At 31.3% G+C, this 8,940-nt stretch overlaps 1 long non-coding RNA gene across 1 annotated transcript in view; it reads left to right on the plus strand.

Moving 5' to 3' along the window:
* LOC105119055 (uncharacterized) overlaps positions 1-8,940 on the plus strand; it is a 19,109-nt gene that overhangs the window by 3,766 nt on the left and 6,403 nt on the right. The gene's annotated exons all lie outside the window — the stretch shown is intronic.

Below are 8,940 nucleotides of genomic sequence, written 5' to 3' on the forward strand. Positions count from 1 at the left end.
CCCAGGAGGTTATTGATAAAAAAAAAAAAAGGACACTTAGTAGGTTTTTTTTTTTGTGGACTTTTGTTTTTGTGTACACAGAACTTCATTTTCTTTGTAGGTTGATTTTACTGAAAAGAGACGAGGCTTCAAAATTAAAGCATGCATAGAGCCATCTGGATCTTCTAATTATCGTGCATGCATTACATTCAAAAATACTTTTGCAAAAATTAGTTCAGAAGACAGTTCGTGGCTTTATATTTTCATATTTCCTAACGCGCAACTCCAGTTTAACCAAGTCAGATTTCCATCCTAACTGTTAACGCATGCAAGTTGCAATAACCACATATGAGCCCAAGTTGCTGATGTATTTGTTTAGCCCAGAAGAAAAGTAGCCATGTGATGTGGTTGGTACATAAATCAGCCACAAGAACTAGAAGCAAGTATCATTTGCCCATGGTTGCAGCATGTAGCTGTAGGGGAAGAACAAGCTTTTTAGTCGGGAGTATAAGAAATCCATTTCTTATCTTCAAGACCAGTCGAACTCCATGCTTTAACTCGACTGGAAATTAGGAAATACTAGTTCATTAGAAAAGCACAGGTCCTATGCCCGATCTCTAATAATAGAATCGTGAGATTCAGACCAACTCCAGTTTTCAGCTTAAAGATCTTTGCCTTTGTCGAAATCTAAGGAAGCATTTACTTTTCACTCTTGCAAGTCAACTGTTGGGGAATGAAGCTGAGAGGTAAGGCATGAAAGAGAGATGGGGATGTAGTCTTGGTGTTTAATTTGTGCGACCTTATTTCATGATGATTCGCTTAGATGGCAATGAAATCGATGTCATCGTCATTGTAGGTATAACATACACATAGGAGAGACTAAAGAAGGGATTTAGATGCAAATAACTTATGGGTGGCCTCGGTCTCCATGTCAGATTAAGGAAGAAAATTGCTATGGTTTTTTTTTTTTTTTCCGGGGTTACTACTTATTTAAGATGTAGAGCTTAAGCTTTTTCTTTGAAAATAGAAAAAAAATCAAAATATAAAAGGATATTGATGAAAAAAAAAGCCTAAAAGATTGTTGAAATTGGTGGTGAAAACCCAAAATACACTACTAAAAAAGGAGCCTACTAGCAACTAACTAGTCCATTACAGATAAAATTAAAATATATTGCTGATAAAACTCAACAACGAAATTAGCAATTAATTATCAATTGTTGATTTATTTAGCAACAAATTATCTGTTACTAAAATTCGATTGTTGATTGTATAAATCAGTAACGAATATTCCATCGCCAATCGTCATTGCTGATCAGCAATGGATATTGCATTGTTGATCCATTGTTAATTAGCAATGGAAACTTTGTTCCTAATCCATTGCTAATTTGTCCAATTACTATTTTTTAAAACATGAATTTTTTAGATTATTTATTTTCCATCTATTAAATTTCTTATAATTATTTGTGGATATTTTAAAAAATTTAGAAACATATATAAAGAACATAAATTAATACTAGAAATTATTTTATGAACAATAATAAGTCAAATAAAAATAAATTTCATAATAAATTTCTAAATCCTATTAAACTTACATCAATATAAATAAGTCACAATTTAATAAATATATTCTATCATAGAGGTGGTGGTTGGGGCAGTGATAGAAACAAACCAAAACAATGCTGACCATCATAGGGGGCCCAATATATTGTAGTCAAGGCCTAGGTCGATATACTGGATTAAACAGGAGATACATATGTGTCATTATTTATGGAGCCATATGTGACGATATAGATGAAGCTATAGGTGCGAATATACCTTGGTCCATATTTGATGCCCAACCTTAATATCCCATATTACTAAGAGATTTTTTTTTATAAAAGTCATCTCCTGTTGTAGTGATAAAATATGACCATTTCCTTTATTTGCACTTTTATTACCTGAATTGATGAGCTAGCAGGTGTTGACTCCATCATATAGGACTGTGATGAAGTACTCATACTAACAATGGATTTCGATATACCAGATGCACCATATATTCTACCCTTTGTAACTTCTCTTATAGCCACACACCAAGTTGCTCCATAAAATAAATGATGATTTTCCTGATCAGTTTCACATCTTGAAATCATCTCTTTTTGGTAATTCCCCTACAATAAAATTAAATATAATAAGAAATTTATTTTAATTTTAAATAATAATTAAATTATATAAAAAATATTTATAACAACTTTTTTAGACTTGTTATCTATAAATGTTTCAAGCTGTTTAGCACTCTGATGCAACACGGAAAACACATAATCTCATAAAGGTTTTTTTCCGCCTGTTTTTTGTTGCTATCACAACAAAAAATTAGAAAATATAAATATAAAAATTCAAATTCCATTATAACAAATAAAAAAAATCTTCACTGTGCTAGCTCGATATGATGCAAATGACACCGTACCTCTAAAATGAGTGCTTAATTTACTATATGTTTCAATTAGTCGATTATTCCATGTAGATTTTGATCTCCTTTGAAATTCATGGGTGAACTAAATATCATTAATCATTTGATTTCAATTGTCATTATTTATCCAAATTGGACCTTTATTAATGCATGCAATCCATAATATTTTAGGCATTTATGTCCGACATAGCTCTCTTACGAGCTCGTGTCAACTGCTAGTTTAAAGATATCAAAGATATTCTAGTCTTATCTTTTAAAATCTTACGAACAATTAGTTCATCATCCTCATAAAATATAATTTTTTTCCTACTAAAAAAACAAAAACAAAGCTCAACATGGTTGCTAACCAGCCTGTATAATTACAATTACATAATCAATAGCTAAAAAGATGAACAAAAAATATTGTCAAAATAATAACTTTTTAACTACATCATAAAATGGAATTTAATTTGTCAACTAAGACAACATTGTTGAGGTATTTAATGGATTTACTCATTTTGAATTTAAAGAGATTATGAGGAAAAATATCTTGAATGTTTTAATTTTAGCATAGATGGTTTGTCTAAAATTCTACGCAAAAAAAAGAAGAAGAAGAAGAAGGAATAAACTATCTCAATGAATAAAATTGTTAATTATAGCAAAATTAATCTTGAATAATAATAAATAAATAAAAATTACTGAAAAACAATCACAATATTGTTGGAAAAATGTGCACATGAGAGACCATAACCTAAAAACAAAGAAAACAAAAGGAAATTAAAAGAAAATAATAATAAAATAAATAATAATATGGATAGAGTGCATGTCTTTGACATTTGTTAGAGTAACATGTAATAATAGGTGATTAATACTTAAAAATATATTTTTTTAGAGTAACATGTAATGGTAGGTGATTAGTACTTAAAAGTATATTTTTATTAAGGTTTTATATCATCATTTTACACTTGAAGTATCAATAACTCCTTAACTACAACATGCTTTATAATAACATATCTAATAATATAAAATATTTTTAATTTATGGTAAATATTCATCTTAAATGCAGGTCTATTATATAAATAAATAAAAGAATTGATGAGTTTAACTACTAAAATTGAGAAGATAAAGAGAGGACTAAGTTTATAAAAGAAATGCTGATTCAGTCTAAACTGGAATACTGTTCAGTGAAATGAAATGTTGATTCAGTCTAAACATGAATACTGTTCAATTATTGGATTATATCTAGAGCTATAGATCTTGGATTTCAGTTTGGTTTATATTCATGAGAGTCCAAGACTCAATTTTGCCATTTGAAAGTCCAAATCTTAGTATCAAAAGAGAAGTCCGAATCTATTCCGTAACCCAGATACTGTTTAGTATTTAGTCTATATCTCGAGTTCTAAAAGTCCAAATGCATCGATTCATTTTTTTGTGGAAAGTTGAGACAATTTCCTAGAACTTTCATGAAGACCATATATTTAAAGTCTAATGTTAACAATGACATTTTCCGTAAACAATAAGATAAGGATTGTTACGAAGTTAAAAGGTGACCACCCACTCAAATGACAAAAATTAAAAAAATGATAAAGATTAATTAAAATAATATAGCTTAAAACATAATTATAAAATACAATAACCTTATAAATTTCAATGTACTTGGTTATTCCATATAAATGAAGTTCTTTCGTTTTTTTTTTGTAATTAGATCTTTATGTATGTCAAAACCGTCCTTTTGAACCCTTTACCCATGATGCAATAGAGAAGATATTGGGCAATGGATTGATGGGATGTTGTCTCAATCCTCTAAATTTCTAACATTACAATCATCTCTCTCATCACCTAATCCTCTTGCATTATCGTAATCTCCCTCATATTCATCACTATCACTATCTACTCTCTTATATAGTTCTCCTCTATCTTCCCCAACTCTCTCACCTCTCCTAGCATCCTTGCCCTTTCAATCATAATAACCCCATCAACATTATATCATTCAAAAGTATATGTGTGATCTTAAGGGAAACCTTTTTTAGTTTGAAGTAAATCTTGAAAGCAAAAACCCTCATACGATTGATAATCATCCCTCCTCTTATAGTCTTTTTGAGTATGATATGTACTCAAAATAGGGTTATAGCTATCATGCAACTCATAATGAACAGATTGATGAGAAATGGATGCTTGGTTGTTCGACCCAGATGAAGGGCCATTTGATCTAGATGAAGAGGTCATGTTACTCCTGGAACCTAATATAGAACCACATCAAGGCATGCTAGATACCTAACATGATCAAAAGATTGATGTTGTCTCCCAAGTGCAGGAGTGTCAAACTAATAAATAACCCGGCAAGACTAAGGTTGAACCATAAGGAGGTTAACTATAATAATAATAATAATAATAATCATGAGTTAGAGTGAATTTTGAGATGTGAGATTAATATGAGGATTAAACAATGATAAAAACAAATTTCAAGGTTAAAGGATCCAATAATGGTATTTCAAATAAGTATAATATAAACTCTTTTTATTACTCAACTGGAAACCACACATAAAGAAGGTTCCAATCGGATGATTTGTCATTAGTAGCTCATTATAAATTATGAACATGATCATATTAATTATTTTATTTAAGTAATACCAAACTTTTAAATATTGTTAGGAATTCATGATGTTAACTTATGTTAATAACAAATTAATTTTTTTTTTATCAAATGTAAGTATATATAAGAGATCAAAAATTACAACTTTGGAACCTATAGGAAACTAGAATATAAAAAAAAATAAAAAATCAAACAAAGGGAACAAACACCCTAAACAAAAGAAAAAACCAAGGATAAAACAACAAATGGTTAGGGTAAGAACCAGATCTTAGGGGGTTTGCCCAGCCTAACCAAATAAATACAACCAAAGAAATCATTAGAAAAAACATAAAAAATACAAGCTTTACTCAAAGAGAGACCAGATAGGGACAAGCCCCAAAGACTAAACTAGCAAGAATAATAATAAATAACTCTCATATAAAGCTTGCATGACTAAGACACCGCTATACATTTATAAAGCAAAAGAAACACGTAGAAATGAAGAACCATGAAGAACTGAACTTGAAACTTTCAGAAAGCAGCACCAATTGACTTGGAAACATGCTCAAATAGACGTTTATTCCTTTCATTCCAAATTAACTACACAAGAAGAGGGAGAGCAACTCGTCTCATTCTTTGGTGCAACCTCTTACTTCTTCTAGAGAGACCTCGAAGCGCACTAGATAGGAAAGACAAAATGATTTAGACGAAGCCACTGCTTAACATGACTCTATAACAATGAAGTCCAATCACAACAGAAAAACAGGTAAGCATAGGATTTCTCCTCTCAATTATATAGAACATAAATTGAGTCAATAGAGAAGAAGCTAAACGAATCCTGTGTTCTGAGCTTACCTAGGATAGCAAGCCATAAAATAAAATTGTACCGTGGTAAGGACCACTACTTCCATATCACACAATGCTAGCTAACAAGATTTTCTTTAACCTGAAAGAACTCGAGAGCATTGGCAATGAAAGACCCCAATCCATGATGCCAACCTTGAAAAGTATCAATAGCATATGAAATACCTCCAAACTAGGCTAGCAAATGACCTTTAAGAGAGCAAATTGATTTCCATAAAAGGGAAAAGGATTTTTGCATCTCCAAAGGCTATACAGAGCTATGTGGAAGATAAAAATGATCAACCTAGCAAATCCAAAAAGAATCAAATTTTTTATGGATGTTCCACAACTACTTAGCTAAAAAATATTTGTTCCTTACCTTGATGTCTAAGAGCCCGAGACCTCTTTCAGATTAGGGAAACATACCTTGTGCCAAACAACAAGGGCAAAGTGTTTAGAGAAATGATTAACAGACCAGAGGAAGTTGTAAGATGGATTGTTTATCTTGTTTATAATAGTAGTAGGGACAGGGAAAATAACAAGTCAGAATAGGACCATGCCATGCTAAATAGATTTGATGAGCTCGAACCGATCAGTATAAGATAAATTCTTACCCATCCATTGCTGAATGACCAACTCAAACTTTCACAGGAGAGGAGAAAATTGGTTGGCTAACAAGTGATGAGGGCTAAGAGGCACACTAAGATACTTTAAAGGAAACTGACCTTTAAAAAACCCTATAAGCTAAAGGCAGGATAACCTAGTGTCTTCACTAATCGCACTAAAGAATATAAAAGGTTTAGAATTATTAGCATCGAGGCTAGACATTCAGCCAAAAGAAAGAAGTTGGTATAGAATTCTAACAGACAGTATATCACTCCTACAAAGAAGAATGATGTCATTTGCGAAGGCTAAGTGGCTTATACCCAGAGCTTTGTATTTGGGATGAAAATTAAAACCAATCCACTAGGTGCTTAATGAAAGCATCTTAGAAAAATATTCCATACAAGTAATGAAAAGATAAGGGGGAAAGGGATCCCTTTGATGGATGCCAAATGGCCCATGGAAAAAACCAAATAAATCACCATTAATAGAAACTGAATAAGAGGTTGCCTCCATACATTGCATGACAAGATCAACAAAACAAGCTAGGAAGCCTAATGAAAGAAGAACATTACGCAAGAAGAACTACTAAATAGCATCAAATGCTTTTCTAAAATCAATCTTGATAATGCATATAAGGGAGGATCTCTTGCACTCATAATGACAAATAAGCTCCTGCAAGAGGTTGATGTTATTAGTTCTTAGCACCGCGAAACGCATTATGAGTAGGGTTGATGATGGTATTCATAACTTGAGTCATATGTCCAATAAGGATCTTAGTGATGACCTTGTAAATGACATTGCAGCATGAGATGGGATGGAAATCTATTGCTGAGTTAATAGTGGTAGATTTTAGAACAAGGGAGATAATAGAATGGTTGACTTGCTTAAGCATCTTCCCAAAAGCAAAGAAATCTTTGATGGCAGAATAGAAGTCACCTCCAACAATACACCCAAGCTTTTTTGGAAAACAGAGAGGTATAGCCATCTAGCCCAGACAACTTATCATTACCAGTGCTGAAGAGAGTTTGTTAAATAAGCTCATTTGTCACAGGTCTAAGTAAAGAATCATATGAAGAACTATCAAGACAAGAGCCAAATAGAATAACATTATCATTAATGGGAACAATATATTTAGCGCTTTCAAGGAAGACTTTATAGAATCAGACAAACTCATGCCCCACCTCATAACCTGAAGTAGTCATACCACCAAAGAGAACTTGATTACTAGTATATGATTTGTTCGATGTTTCTGACTCATTAGGGAATGGAAGGAACATGATCCTTTGTCAGCCTCTATGAGAAAGTTAGATTTTAGCTTTTACACAAAGAATATATGCTCTACATATTTTAAATTCAACAGGGAAGACTTGAGATTCCTTTTCTACGACAGAAGCTGAGTATTATCTTAGTCATAGTGAAGAAGAGATTGGTGAGCAGCCATATTAGCTTTAGCACGAGCAACTTTTTTATAGATATGGCTAAAATGTAGTTTGTTAAGCTCTTTCAAATGCCTCTATAGGTATTTCAAATAAGTATAATATAAACTCTTTTTATTACTCAACTGGAAACTACATACAAATGAGGTTTCAATTGGATGATTTGTCATTAGTAACTCATTATAAATTGTTAACATGATCATATTAATTATCTTATTTAAGTAACTCCAAACTTTTAAATATTGTTAGGAATTCATGATGTTAACTTATATTAATAATAAATCAAGTTCCTTTCATAGTACAAGTAGAGGTTATACCATACAGTTGGCTATAAAAATACCAAGCATTTGTTGTACCAAGTATTATACAACACAAATCTAGATTAACCATTTAACAAGTAAGATATTAAGAATTAATAAGATAAAAATGATAAGATATGTTAATAGCAAGTTGTTTAGGATATAAGCATTGAAGTCTATATTGAGTTTATATTATACTTATCCTAAAACCATTTGTGAAACTTTTTCACCTTGACATATTAAACTCAGCTAAACATACTGAAGAAGAAAAACATTAATAAACAATATAAGAACGTAAACATGATATAAGTTAACTAAGAATAAAAAGGAAATGAAAGGCATAAAGAAGAGATTAATGAAAGCAAAACTTAAGCATTACAAAAATATAAAGAGAGAATAAAAATATAAAGACAGAGAGCAAGAACATGATCTTAATCTAAAAACCAAGATGCTTAAATGCATGGCAAATGCCTCGTTTTATAGGTCAAAATTTAAAACTATTGATTTGATGACTAATTCTTAAGTGGGTGGCCACATCTTGACTTGGTGACAATTCTTATCTTCTTATCTAAACAAAAAGTCATTGCCAACATCAGAATTTGAGCAGAAGTCTTCATGAAAGTTATAAAAAATTATTTCAGTTTTCCAACAAAAAAGAATCGATGCATTTGGACTTCCAGAACTCGAGATATGGGCTAAACACTGAATAGTATCTGGGCTGCAGGTGATTAGTACTTAAAAGTGCATTTTTATCAAGGTTTTATATCATCATTTTGCACT

The sequence above is a fragment of the Populus euphratica genome, unplaced genomic scaffold, assembly GCF_000495115.2.
Source record: "Populus euphratica unplaced genomic scaffold, PopEup_1.0 scaffold2489.1, whole genome shotgun sequence".
NCBI lineage: Eukaryota > Viridiplantae > Streptophyta > Magnoliopsida > Malpighiales > Salicaceae > Populus > Populus euphratica.